This window comes from Cryptotermes secundus, unplaced genomic scaffold, assembly GCF_002891405.2.
Source record: "Cryptotermes secundus unplaced genomic scaffold, Csec_1.0 scaffold413, whole genome shotgun sequence".
Lineage (NCBI taxonomy): Eukaryota > Metazoa > Arthropoda > Insecta > Blattodea > Kalotermitidae > Cryptotermes > Cryptotermes secundus.
In genome coordinates, this window is record NW_019723309.1 from 223,517 (window position 1) to 236,603 (window position 13,087).

Consider the following 13,087-nt stretch of genomic DNA (forward strand, 5'->3'; position numbering starts at 1 on the left):
GTAGCTTGTACTGTTCGCCAAGAATAATTAGAATGATCAAGTCAAGGAGGATGAGATGGGTAAGGCATGGAGCACCAATGGGGGAGAAGAGGGACCCATGTAGGATATTGATGGGAAAGCCAGAAGAAACCATCAGGAAGACCAAGATGTAGGTGGGTGTATAATATTAAAATGGATTGTAGAAAGATAGGATGGGGTGGTATGGACTGCTATGATCTGGCTCAGGATAGGGACCAAATGGAGGACTCTTGTGAACATGGTAAGGAACCTTTGGGTTCCATAATATGTTTGGGAAATTCTTCAGAAGCTGCACAACTTGTGGCTTCTGAAGAAGGGCTCAGCTCCATGGAGTTACTAAATCTATTATCAGTACTGAAAAGCAACAGCTCTCATGCCAGAAACAGCACATTCCAGAATAACATCTGATATTAAGACTACAATTGGGATCCCAGTTTCTTCTTAGTTCAGTCATTATAGTGACTAGATTATGGTTGAATATCTGAGGAATCTAGGTTCATTCTCAACAGGGGTAAGGAATTTTTGTCTTCTCTGCAATGTTTAGACCAGCTTTGGGACTGGTGAGCCTCCTGACCAGTGGGTACCAGAGGTTCTTTCCCTGAATGTGAATGTGAGGCTGACCACTCACCTTCATATAGTGTTGAGGACTTTTCTGCATGATGATTAGTATGAAGATTCTATGTGAATTTACAAGAGAAATCATGCCATGTGTCTGTTGAAAAATTAAATCAAATGATAACAGAAGGTCATTTTAAACCTACACTGCAGCATTTTTTACAGAATTAAAATTGTTCACAGTGTAATGTATATCTTGAAATTACACCGTCTGTATCCTAGTTTGAATATCTGACCATGAAAAGAGGAAATGGATAGTCTAACAGTAGTGCACCAAGAAGCAGAAGACTGCAAGGGAACTGTGCAGCCCTTGGAGTTTGGTTGTGTGTCAAGCTGGGACCAGTGGTGGTGGCTCAGCAGTGCTGTCTGTAGATTGCAGAGGACGCCTGGAAGTATCATGCTGTTGGTAGTCCAAGGAAGAGGACTTTTGTCAGTGCCAAAGTTTGGTTGGACATAGAATGCATATCTCTGGCTCTGCATAGCTACAATTTAAGGGGGGGGGGTCAGTCTGGATGAATGCGTGGAATAATTTAATGTTGCACCATCTCAAGTCATTACATAATACTTTCGAAATGTGTAACACCGTTCCTCATCACTGTATGGGTTCTGAGTCCTTAGAATGTTAGCGCAAAACATTTTAATTTTGTGTGAGGAAAAACCAATAATGTCTGCTGACATTTATAATTTGTAATTAATGCATAGGCCATTGTTTCTGTGTTGAGGTTTGTATCAGGAAGGTTTGGCTTATAAGCATCAGACATAATACCGAACTTCAAATTTGGAGCCCGAAACCTAATACCGTGAATGTACGGTCAGGACTGCTGTATTAGTATATCAGGGCTTTGACACCTCTCGATCTAAAAGCAACAAAACGCTACGTTGCACGTTTGTCATAGTTCGTACGGCGACCAATAGATAGTGCTGATTTGATTGCAGTGCTATGGCGGTTTGTGGCAGAAAGTTAGTGTAGTTCCATGTTCCATGATCAGCGTTTGTTGTTCTTGTTGGTATGAGTGCTGCGTGTGTGAGTGATATTTGTTCGTGCAAAGATGGATATAGTTTAACGTTCCTGTTTCTGAATATGCAGCTTCACCACTAGGTATGTGATAGTAATGAAATGAAAAGCACTCTTTACTGGCAAAGAGGCCATCGCCTATCCTTCTGAATGGCCCACTTGCGTTTTTGTACTTCGAAACGGCGTCTCATCTATGGAACTCAAGTCTGCGCACAAACAATGTGTTTGCTGTTCCTAAGGTGACCGAAACGTCTTACTTGACGTTGCTTTAGGTGAGCGCTGCCCCCGTTACAAATAAGATGTAATTAATATCCACAGTATCAGATTGATAATTGTTCTGCTGCGAGCCAGACGTTTAAAACTTCGTAACTTTAAATCTCCCGGGCACGCCGATGTAACTAAGGCGATTTATTTACATGGTGGATTTTTGTCAGTTAGAGGTAGAATTACGTACTAGGTTACAACGACCGCACAATTTTTGTTTTCAAAGGCTCACATCGTAACAACTAATCACAGTTTGAAAGAAAAATACTTTGTAGGATTTTTTTGTATATCTACTTACCCGTATTGGAATTAAAGTTTGAAGTTAAAATTGTATAAATTGTGCCACGAAACGAAAATTACTACGAACATTCGTACTTCAGGCCACAAAATTGTTTCTGTTATGTCATAGAACAGTTATTGTGGTTACACAAACATCAAACCACATGTATTTCCCTAACAAGATTGTGGTTCTCCATATCCTTTGGTTTGTACTCGAATAACTAGATAGCAAATACTTGTATTTTATTGAAGTTCTCATCTTGAAACACATAAGTAGGAGCTCATCAAGGACCAGAAGTTTGTAGAACTAAATTCTAGGTTTCATCCCAGGCCAGTGTGTAATAGTGAAGTGTATGTTGCTGTTTGAAAAGAGCGTCTCATGTCATAAAATAAACTAAAATTTCAGAATACTTTTCTGTTACTTGGCTGGAATGCATTTTTGAAGATGATCCCAAACACACAACAGGGACAGTTGTTCATTCATTCATTCATTCATTCATTCTTTATTTTTCCATATATATCCATACAGGTTAACAAACCAGGATGTGGAAATAGTCCTTTTGAATACAGATACATCATGCATATACAAAATTGCACAAGTCAATAAAACAAAGACACTTACATCAATCTATAAATATAGATAATATTATAGGGCAGAAGAATTGACTAAGATTTCATTTAATAGACATACTTAAAAAATAACCTACTATAAAACTTGTATTTACACCATTTCATATAAAATACCCATATTAACTAAAACAAATAGTCAAAAATTACACACCTATGACCCATTATGTTTATAATATCAGCATCGTATTTAACTCCATAAATCCATACAGTATATACTTTTAACACATTTAAAACTGTTAAAATTATTATTCTGATTCCTTAAATGTTAATAGAAGTGTAATGTAACACTGGAATCCTTTTATTATGTTCCAACCTGATTCAGTATTTGATGTAACTGCCTACTAGTCAGATGAAAAGGGAAACAGGTTTCACTGAAGTGTTAGTAACCATTGACCATTGACCATTAAGACCACAGTCTTAATTTTCACTTCCCTTAAAACCTTAAATCATGTCTGACCACTGTTTTTCTCTCCCAGAACTGTGTTTCCAGCAGGATGGTAATGTAATTTGTTTAGGTACTTGATGAGATAATCATCCATTCCTTCCAGATGCCATATCCAGTTGTATATAGATGTGTGTTTTATTATTTAAATTCGATATATTTAATTTTTATTTAATACTTTTGACATTTATGATACATTGATGGTTTATCTGTTGCTGTTCACATGTTTGTCTCATATCTGTACAGTATTTGTATTTCATGGTAATGATTGTTGATATTCTTGTTGTTTTGTATAATTGTTTATGGTTTAAGATTTTACTTTTCTCTCAGATATTATCTAGTGTGAAATATATAATTTAATTGTGTGACCAACTGCATGCAATATAGTCCTTGAGGAACTAATAAATGCCCAACTAGTCAAAAAGTCACCCACCGTTTATGAAACTTGATATTTCATTGTCATATTCACAAGAGTTTGCCACTGGACCATTGTTCTGAGCCTGTTGTATCCTATCTATGCACTAATAGGACTATAAACAGTGTTTACAAATCAGGCATGATTTTTCTGTTTGTTTCGTTATTTTTTAAATTTAATTTTTTTAGTTTTTCTTATTGCTAGTGGGATGGGACTTGTTTAATTATTTTTTAAATGTAATTTTTTAGTTTTTTTTTATTGCTAGTGGGTTGGGGCTAAGTCCCTCGTGCTGCGGCAATTTTTAGTTAATTTGCTACATATTTCTCTCATAAAGAGTGTCCTTATTAATTACTTCTTCTACTCTGCCTGTATGTAAGTGATATTGATGTGGCAATCACAAGACTGTGCTATTAAAATGAAATCTTATATGAAGTTGAAGACGCTTGTAGATGTTAAAAGCTAGTGTTATCTCATGTAATTCATAGAGCACTGGATATTAAGATTTATTAAATAATTATTTTACTGTTTGTTTTTGAATGAGTACGATATGGGGACTCATACTCTTGAGAGCAGAATTTCAGTTGCGAGCATATGAAAACAGTGCTTAAGAAACATTGGATCCTAGAAAGAAGTGGAGGTGTTATCACTAGTCTTATAGTCTTATAAGGGTACCAAAAGAAATATATGTATCAGAAACGTACAGGGTGGTCAGTTAACTGGTCAGTAAAATGTGCGCTACAGTATGTTAGAAATTTCTTTATTGCTTACAGAATTTACAGACACTTTTTGAAATGCCGTCCATTATGTTCAATACATAACTCACAATGCTGCGAGAACATTCTGTGGATTGACTGGCAGGTTTAATTTTGAAGATTCCTGTTAGTACACGAAAAGGTTTTAAGTTAATTGTGACTTTTTGGCCACTTTGTATATTGGACGTGATGGTGAAGGAAGGTTCCATTGTCTCTGCTGAGGATTGAGTCCAGGTTGTTCAGGCTATGATGCTTATTTAAGCAGTTACATTACTTACTGACCTTTCACCATTCAAGGACTATTTGTAGGACCAGTATTTTGTTTAAAAGGCAATTGTATATTTTGGTGTTGCAGTAGTTTTGAAAATATAATTTAGTTCAAGTGGGTAAAAGGTAGGAAAAAAGATGGTAAAGCTATTCCTGTAACAGGCCGTGGAGGTTCATAGGGTTGTGAGACATCGAGGCTCTAACATTTTATCTAGGAATTTGGCTCACAGATGGCAGTAAGGTTGTCAGCCTTACATGCTGGCCCACCTTACACCCCAGGAAGATACCTGGTACTCATTTCTGTTACATTTTGAGTTGACCCCAGGGCCATAGTATGTCTGGAAGGATTAGGTCAGTTGAAGAAATCCACCTGATGGTGACTCGAACTCGCAATCTTTCGGCTTCTAGCAATATGCCTCAACGCTACTGCATGACCCCAGTTCAAGTGGATAAAATTTAAGTTTCTGGGAAGAATACAAAAGGTTATTTTGCACAAAGAATGACATTTCTGTTGATTTAATAAACTTGCATGGGTGGAAATTAGTTGAATTGCCAGATTTTGAGCAATCATAGTGCTGAGTGAGAACATTTATATATAATACACCACAATTGGGGGGGACGGCACGCGGTAGAGTAGTTGGTTGAGGGGTTATGCTACAAGCCAGAAGGTCGCGGGTTCAAGTCCTAAAGAGGTCATTAGATTTTTTCAATTGACCTAGTCCTTCCAGCCGCACTATGGCCCTGGGGTTCTCCCAGCCTCTAACAGAAATGAGTACCAGGAAGTAATTAATTAATTTTCCTTGGGAGTAAAGCGTTGCCGGCGCGTAAGGCTGGCAACCTTACTGTCATCTTTGAGCCGATTGTCTAGATAAAGTGGGACCCTGAACGTCTCACAACCCTATGGGCCTTCACGACCTGTACATGGATAGCTTTACCTTTTTTTACTTACACCACAACTGGGAGTTTATTCAGGATTTCATTTCCATGAAAGAAGTGGGAAGTGAAAGGTAAAGATAAGATTAAGCATCACGCCATGAAGATGAATGGGAGAGTGGAAGTATAGCTCCACCATTTTTGTCCCTTGCACTAAATAGAGGTGAGTGGTCAGCTTCACAGCTGCTTTAACCCCAGGGAAAGTGCCAGTACGAATGCTGTGGAGTAGAGAGAAATCTCTTGAATCCCCCCTCCCTCCCCAGGAATCGAACCCTGGCTGTTATGCCTGTCGCTGTATCAACTGAGCTATCCAGATCATGGAGTGGGAGCTTCAATGTGTAATTAATAAAATAGTGTTCTTTATTATAGTTTGGAAATGAAATATTATGGCTGTACCAAACACTTGATTGTCATATCCTCTCTTCCTGACTTAATATTTTTAAGCAAGCAATGCCATTTTTATCAGGAATTTCATGAAGATAGGAATTTTATAAATAAAACACTCAACACTCACAACTGTATACTCCCACTGATATGGGAACAAGGTTGCATCATCATCATCATCAGTGATGTAAACCTTTACATGATTATTAAGAAAGTTAATAAATTATATTTTCCATATAGTTTCAGTGTTCGTAAGTTAGTGTGAAATTCATACGCACCTAACACAGGAATTTCCTTGCATAAGGTTACCTACATAGGATATGACATACTCTGATTCGTAGAGCAGATAAACTTTACTAAGATACTACGCTGTTTAACTTGTGATTATAATTTTAATCACTTTCATCTTCTTTGTGTAAAAATACGCTGAGAGGAGAATTTTGGTTTTGAAATTAATAGGCCACTTGTAAACAATTAACTGAACATGTTACAAGAGGTTATTATTTCTTATGTTGCATAGTGTTGATTGGTTGAGTGGTGTAGTGTACTGTAATGTGTTTTTGGACATTATCCATCATCTTTAAAAAACCATCCTGTTTTTTTTTAAACAACGTTTCGGAGATAGGGGCTAGCTATGTCGATTTGATCCAACTGAGTAGGTTTTACCTGAGGACGGGTACATAATCCAGTCTTCGAAAGGTTGTGTTTTAAAAAAAAAGAGGACGGTTTTTTAGAAATAGACAAGATGATGGATAATGTCCAAAAACATATTATTTGTAGCAATTTACCATCGTCACAAACTTTTAGATCTTGTGTGCTCTTTCTTCTTTCATATCATGCCCAAGTGGCAGTAGTAGCAGAGAGTAATGCACTCACTGTGATCTGCTCCAGTGACTTTGTAAAGGTCACTCACTTGACACATAACTGCTTTATCATCATCCAATGTGTTAACTGTATACTGGTGCAGTGGTGATTCCAGATGTGGTTTCTTAAAGTTCAGTGTTGACTCTAGATGAGGTGAAAACAGTTATGCACTTTCTGGATTAACAGTGGATTAGCTGCATTTGCAAATGAACCGCGGTGTTACCAAGGTGCAGGAAAATATAATATAAAAGTAGATAGTATTTTTTTATTGCTAGTGGGGTGGGACTAAGCCCCTTGTACTGCGGCCATTTCTGGCCTATTGTACCAGCCCCAGACGATAGGTGAGGGTGATTGTGGAGCAATTGGAATGAATATTGGCAGGGGAAACCGAAGTACTCGGAGAAAACCTGCCCCAGCGCCACTTTGTCCACCACAAATCCCACTTGACCAGACCCGGGATCGAACCCGGGCCGCCGCGGTGGGAATAGAAAATAACTTAGACAATGTTATTTTGAATTGTTTCATTTTGGTCCGTTACACTATCAGTCACCAANGAGAGAGAGACACACATGTAAGGAACGGTTACTTGCATTTTGAGGGCCCTGAACAGTTGGGCTGACAGCGAACTGATAGTTACGTCTCATCACGATTTCATCATATAACTTCTTTATTAAGACCGTCACACTTCTCTTTGCTATGCATCAAATGAGAACGTCACTGAGGAAACTTGACGCTTCCATTCGATTGCGGTCTCTGCTGTAGTAGTGCCAAAGGCATTGTTTCATGTTTTTGTAATCTTACTGAAAGCATGTGTTTTGTAAGACTGTGAAATAAACATGTCACGTTAGTTAATTCTAGGCGCAGAAATCAGAGAGCAGAAGTTGAGGATTAGTAATGGATAAGTGGTTTTTATGCTCCTGATTTTACTTTTCACATTTTCACTTTCTTCATCATTGCCTTTGTCAGTTCTGCTTTAAAGCTTGTTTATTCACCTGTGGCATTCAGCCCATTATGTTCAGCTTACACAAGCTTTGGAGTGAGAAAATATTTTGCCCCCTGCAAAATGTGAGACTAAAATGTTCTAAACGTTTCCCGTGCGAAATAAAAGACAAGTTTGTAAGTGTGCCCATAGCGTAAAAGTTTTGGCGAGGAACTGTGTGCTTTATGTAACAAATATTGCTTCTTTGCGCTCTTTGGCTGTCCCAAAAGCCGTAATACTTGTGGAAAAATGCATTGGGCATAAATAGGATTCAGTTTTATTTGCAAGTCTTTTTCTTTTTGAAACATTTTTTGTTGTTGACATGCATGACTGCTATAAAGTGTCTGTTATTCGCCATCCAATTTTAACCAATAGTGGAATGTTTAAATACATTCCTAAAATATTGTCGCGTTACCTAGCAAACACGCGACAAAAAATTTGTGCCGGCTTTCGGATTTGGCGAATACGTTTATTGGACAATCACTTTTACACTCGCTTTTACAATTATTCGCACTTGTAACGTCTTCGGACGTTTCTTTTTCTGTTACAACACTGTTGCATCGCTATTCCCGGTGAAGTGTCTTCTGCCCGGAGCTCAACTCTCCTGCTCTAGCCGGATACGAACTGTTATATCCTGCACTCGGGCTGGATAGGGAACACCTTGTCGAAGGCTTAATTTCGCCTGCTGCTATGCAATGAATCTCTTGTTGCCACGGGAATACGTATCTTCCTCAGTCAATTCGTTTGACCCCACTGTTAGACTTTCATCTCCGGGGCAATGATTTCCTAGGAATTGCTAGCTGTTGACTAGTGATGGACGTCTTATAGTCCGGCTTTCAGGCAGCACGTCACAATATTTAATGATAATTAAACCAGAAATTCTCGGTTTATTGTATGCGGACCAGCACGACAGCAGACAGATCTGACGAGGCTAATATGCGCATTTTTCAACTTCCCATTGCTAACTTCGAAAACGTGAAATTTCTTTAGGGTTAATGATTTAATGACTCCGAATACAAAATGAAATGATCGTGCATTTGTATATCAAGAGGGACAGGTTGGTGACGCTTCCAAGGTGCTTAAAAAGTGAAGTCACCGTTTTGGCCAGCTCGTTTTCCATGCACGTTTGCAGCGTCGTAAATTGAAGAGCCTGTCTTTCTGAATGCAAGTTGAATAATTTTACGTCGGTGTAATATAAGTATACTTCCGGTCTAGGAAACCGAGATTAACGGCCGTGGGGAATCGTTGCGCTGACCACGCGACACCCTCTATCCGCAAATTTGCCACTAACTTCTTCTGTTGATATACTACTACTACTATACTACTACTACTACTACTACTACTACTACTGCTGCTGCTGCTGCTGCTGCTGCTGCTGCTACTGCTGCTGCTACGACAACCACCACCAATACGGATTGTGATTACGTGTCAAATAAGAATATTTCTAACGGTCGTCATATTGCTAGTAAAAGTAAAAAGGTAAGGAGTTCTCCCTGATTTGAATTAAGCCTGACGCCATGAAGACGGATGGGGGATTGGAGGTGCATTCTCGACCTTGGTACTATATGGAAGTGAGTGGTTAGCATTACTCCCCGGCCACTTTATCCCCGAAGGAAGTCTGAAGTACCCGTTAGATAGGAGGCTGTGTGGTGTGCAAGCTGTAGAGAGGAGAAAAGTCAACCGTTGCCGAAGAACGAACCTCGATTCCCCCTTTCGTCCAATCCGTAGGCTGAGTACTGTACTGACAGCTAACCCGTCTCTGTCCATTTCCCTAAATTAGCCTCTTAATAAAAGTTGCGATTACTATAAAGGGAGTTACAGTTTCAAATTTCAGGACCCTCTGTTGAGAGTCAGTTTCACATCCATATTATATAAGAAAAGATACACTTTGCCCGTTGCTTAAAACAGAAAGTCGCATTAACTTGCCTCTAACTAATTCAGTGTTTCATGCGAATTAGCATCTACAGTTTCGGTGAATGTTGTTTTCCACTGAGTAGGACAGTAATGCTGATTAGGTGAGTAGGGATTACGGCGAGACGCTTAGGTCGTGTTTTCTGCTGTATACTGTCATCACCTTTCTGATTGTATTGCCATTAACGAGGCTCGGGAGACAGATTCAATGCGTTGTAACAGTTGCATCTGTGGAGTAAATGCACTCTAAAATTTTATGTTTTAATTTTTAGTTTTGGTTTGAGTTTTGTGCCTTTTGTAACTGATCTGCTAGACGCTAATGACTTTTGCAGTTAATCCAATTTGAGCATGCGACCATGCGATTTCCTCATCCGAATTTCGTTACTAAAACGAAATGTTTCGTTTTCATCTAATTTTTACATGTGATTGAAAACAATTACCCCTGTTGGACAATTTTTATAATTTTATAATTTAAGTCCACGTTGAATCAAGCCAGAACACACACAACGCCCATACAAATAGAACGCACCTACATGTTGAGCCAGTAAACAATACATCACGACTCATACAAGACGTTATTTAGTATCACTGAAATATCCCACAGGTTTGTAATACATTCAGTACCACACAACTCTGGGCGAATAGCTTCCACATCATGAGAGGCTAAAAATAACTTGGATTCATGTGATCTACCACACATCGGAACCGTCAGCTCCATATGAGGAATTCATTTCATATCTCCATAGTTTTATAATATTATTTTAATACTTACTTACACATGGAGCAGATACCTTCTTGAGGAGCCGCCAATTCTACAGCTACTCAAGAATTTTCCAGCATTTTATGGAACCCGAAGGTTCATTATCGTTTTCACAAGAGCCCTCCACTGGTCCCTATCCTGAGCCACATTAATCCAATCCATACCATCCCATCATATCTCTCTAAAATCAATTTTAGTATTGTCCACCCACTTACGCCTTGGTCTTCCCAGTGGTCTCTTTCCTTATGGCTTTCCCACCAGTATCCTATATGCGTTCGTCTCCCCCATTCGTGCTACATTCCCTGCCCACCTCATCCTCCTTGACTTGATCATTCTAATACTTAGAGAAGAGTACAAGTTATGAAGCTCCTCATTATGCAGTTTTCTCCAACCTCCTATCACTTCGTCTGTCTTCAGTCCAAATATTCTCCTCAACACCCTGTTCTCAAACACTCTCAGTCTATATACCTCCCTTAATGTCAGAGACCAAGTTTCACACCCTTACAGAACCACAGGCAAAATTATAGTTTTGTATATTCTAATTTTTATGTTTTCAGACAGCAGACGAGAAGAGAAAAGGTTCTGGACGGAATGGTAGCAAGCATTACCTGAGTTCAGTCTCCTTTTAATTTCCTCTTCAATCAGGTTTTGATTTGTTATCGTCGTTCCCAAATATCTGATCTGTGCCACCTTTTCAAAACATGAGATGACTCAATATACAAAATTGTGTTAGGTATAAAATGGCATTTTACTTCTTTAAAATAATTTTTATTTCAGAGGTTTTTGCCCCAGTAAAGATTTAGTTAGTTGCACTCGATATGCCCGCAGAAGCACAAGTAAAAGGCTAGTTATTTTTCTATTTTATTCCAAATTGGAATGTCTCGACAAATTTTTGTATTGCTGTCGTTTATCTTAGTTCATAAAAATCCGTTAAACCCTCCTGAGTTTGTTACCTGTCGACTGGCAGGCATGGCGAAACTAATAGGTGAATCTGTATATTTTTTCATTGCGAAAGCGCAAAAAATCCGGTTGTCACCAAAGGCATGCCTATCAGACCGAGTTCCGTGAAACTCGATTAGTTGCCAGTAATGCCTATTCATATCCGTCACTGTATAACGGATGGATAGATACCTGTCAGTTTGTTCATATATGCAGATACGGATCCATTGTTAACCGAGGTAATCAATCAGTCTTATGTGCATTACCTAACTTACCACACCATGAAGACGTATAAGAGTACAGACGTATAAACAAAACAAAAAACAAACTCCGTGGTTTTAGTCCTTAAGCGAACTATACCGACTGAGCGACCGCCGCTTGTCGGAGAAGTTAATGCCAACTTTAGCGGATAGAGGGTGTCGCGTGGTCAGCGCAACGAATCTCCACGGCCGTTAATTTCGGTTTTCTAGACCAGTGCCGCTATATCTTTGAAATAGCTCCTGAATTATCCTCACGAGGCCAAGTGGACCCCGTTCCAGACCCATTACTACTCAGAAAATCTGGTAGCGCCGGGAATCGAACCAGAGACCTCTAGATATGTAGCCAGGAACTCTGACCACTAGAATTAACCTCGGCGTTAAGTAGAGGTGAGTGATCAGCTTCACGCTTTGACAGCTTTAACTCCGAGAAGGAGCAATCCGTAAGGTTAAGTTGTCCCTGTGCTTAACTAATTAAACACTACGCCATGAAGACGTATGGGGAAGTTGATGTATAGATCCATATTATCTTGACCTCAGCACTAGCTGGAGGTGAGTTTTCAGCTTCACGCCCCTGCCGCTTTACCGCCTTACCGCCCCCCCTTCCCCGGGGAAAGAGCCCCCGATACCCATAGGGTAGGAGGTTGAGTGGGCCCCAGAGCTGGATAACGTGGAGAAGAGAAAATGCTTGACCCTACCGGGACTCGAACTCCGACGCCTCAGTCGTCCAGCCCGTAGCCAGTCGTTATACCGACTACGCTGTCCCGGCTCCTGAAGGAGCGATTCGTACCTGGTGGATAGGAAGGTGGGTCTGTCCCAGAGCCGGTCTAGACGCAATGCAAACAGAAGCAGCTGTGTTCTTGGCGAGAATCGAAACCCGACCGTACATCTGACACCCTTGACGCCCTAGACACTACGACTATACTCAGCAAACCGCCCCGGCTATTTGCATACCCTTCAGGATACAATGCAGCGAGAAATATCAAAGTCTGCGTGTTTAGTAGTCATTATATCCAACAATGAAAGGTATTTGAGGCAGACGGTATAGCAGTAGTGAGAGAAGTATTGTATGTAATGTCCAGGGCCCGGATTTTGATGACATGTCATCTTCTTTTCCTTGTATCCTATGCGATGCTCTTAAATATATAAATCCCGGATATGAGCTTATGGTTACAGAAATGTAAATTTTATAGGTAATTTTTTGTCATCTTTTGACATTTTTAGGTTTAAGGTCATTTTTTCATTTTTGGGGTACTTTTTTGGTAAATTTTTGGACTTTTAAGGGTATTTCTTGTCATTTTTGGCCATTTTAGGGAATTTTTCTTCATATGTTTTCTGAAATGTGAATAACATGGAAGCGAAG

The 13,087-nt window shown here is 39.4% G+C and overlaps 1 protein-coding gene across 1 annotated transcript in view; it reads left to right on the top strand.

The window, feature by feature from the left end:
• Nucleotides 1-311: 311 nt before the first annotated feature.
• Nucleotides 312-13,087, top strand: part of LOC111861774 (GTPase-activating protein CdGAPr) — a 182,413-nt gene continuing 169,637 nt past the window's right edge. The window contains exon 1 of the mRNA XM_023846615.2: nucleotides 312-1,732. The gene's annotated coding sequence lies outside the window, so the exon portion shown is untranslated. The remainder of the gene's footprint in view (nucleotides 1,733-13,087) is intronic.